Below are 1,836 nucleotides of genomic sequence, written 5' to 3' on the forward strand. Positions count from 1 at the left end.
TAGTGTACATTGTTTTTACTTATTTTTTTATTGACAGAAAATATTTTACATATTTATGGGGTACAAAGTGAGTGTTACATGTACAGAATGTGTTATGATTAGGTCAGGGTATTTGGGGTATCCATCACTCGTATTTATCGTTTCTATGAGTAGGTAACATTTCAAGTCCTCCCTGCTAGCTACTTTGAAATATACAAGCCTGGCACAGTGGCTCCCGCCTATAATCCCAGCACTTTGCGGGGCTGGGGTGGTCAGATCACTTGAGGTCAGGAGTTCGAGACCAGCCTGGCCAACCTGATGAAACCTCCATCTCTACAAAAAAATACAAAAATTAGGGCTGCGGGCAGTGGCTCACTGTAATCCCAGCACTTTGGGAGGCCAAGGCGATGGATCCCTTGAGGTCAGGAGTTCGAGACAAGCCTGGCTAACATGGGGAAACTCCATCTCTACTGAAAATACAAAAATATTAGCTGGGCATGGTGGTGCATGCCTGTAGTCTTAGCTACTCAGGAGGCTGAGGCAGGAGAATCACTGGAATTCAAGAGGCAGAGGTTGTAGTGAGCCAAGATCATGCTACTGCTCTCCAGCCTGGGAGACAGAGCGAGACTATCTCCAACAACTACAACAACAACAACAAAAAATCAACGGGACATGGTGGTGCATGCCTGTAATCCCAGCTACTTGGGAGGTGAGGCAGGAGGATGGCTTGAGCCTGAGAGGTGAAGGTTGCAGTGAGCTAAGATTGGGTCACTGCACTCCATCCTGGGTGATGGAGACAGACATGGTTTCAAAAAAAGAAAAGGAGAGAAAGAAATATACAACACATTGTTGCTAACTATAGTAGTAACTACTCTGCTATGGAATATTGAGGCTTATTTCTCCTACCTAACTATATGTTTGTACCCATTAACCAACCTCTCTTTATCCAGCCCTCCCTCTATCACAACCTTCCCAGACTCTGGTATCTATCATTCGAGTCTCAAAAAAAACTTTTTTTTTTAGACGGAGTCTAGCTCTGTCCCCCAGGATGGAGTGCAGTGGCACGATCTTGGCTCACTGAAACCTCCACCTCTTGGGTTCAAGTGATTCTCCTGCCTCAGCCTCCCAAGTAGTTGAGATTGCAGGTGTGCACCACCACACCCAGCTAATTTTTATATTTTTAGTAAAGACAGGGTTTCACCATGTTAGCCAGGCTGGTCTCGAACTCCTGACCTCAAGTGATCCACCCACCTCAGCCTCCCAAAGTGCTGGGATTACACACGTCAGCCACCACACCTGGCCTATCATTCTATTCTCTAACTCCAAGATATCTTTTTTTTAAGCCCCCACAAATGAGTGAGAGCATGCAATATTTGTCTTTCCGTGCCTGCCTTATTTCACTAAACATAATGACCTCCACTGCCAGCCATGTTGGCTGCAAATGACATGATTTCATTCTTTCATAAGGCCAAATAGTATTCCAGTGTGTGTATATACCACACTTTCTTTCTCCACTGTCTATCAGTGTATATTTAGGTTGCTAATCCCGATTTTAAAGATGAAACGAGACCCAGAGGACAGAAGAGGCTTGCCCAGAGTAACACAGCAGAGATCAAGGCAGAGTGAGAGTTGAGAATGCACAATGTTTTCTGGAGTTTTCCTTTCTGATGTGTTGAGAAAGGCCCTACTGTATCTTCAAGTACAAGGAGTAGGCCCAGAGTGGTAGCTCACGCCTGTAATCCCAATACTTTGGGAGGCTGAGGTGGGCGGATCATGTGAAGTCAGGAGTTCAAGACCAGCCTGGCCAACATGGTAAAACCCCGTCTCTACCAAAAAAAAAAAAAGTACAAAAATTAG

The sequence above is a fragment of the Colobus angolensis genome, unplaced genomic scaffold (assembly GCF_000951035.1).
Source record: "Colobus angolensis palliatus isolate OR3802 unplaced genomic scaffold, Cang.pa_1.0 Scaffold10, whole genome shotgun sequence".
NCBI lineage: Eukaryota > Metazoa > Chordata > Mammalia > Primates > Cercopithecidae > Colobus > Colobus angolensis.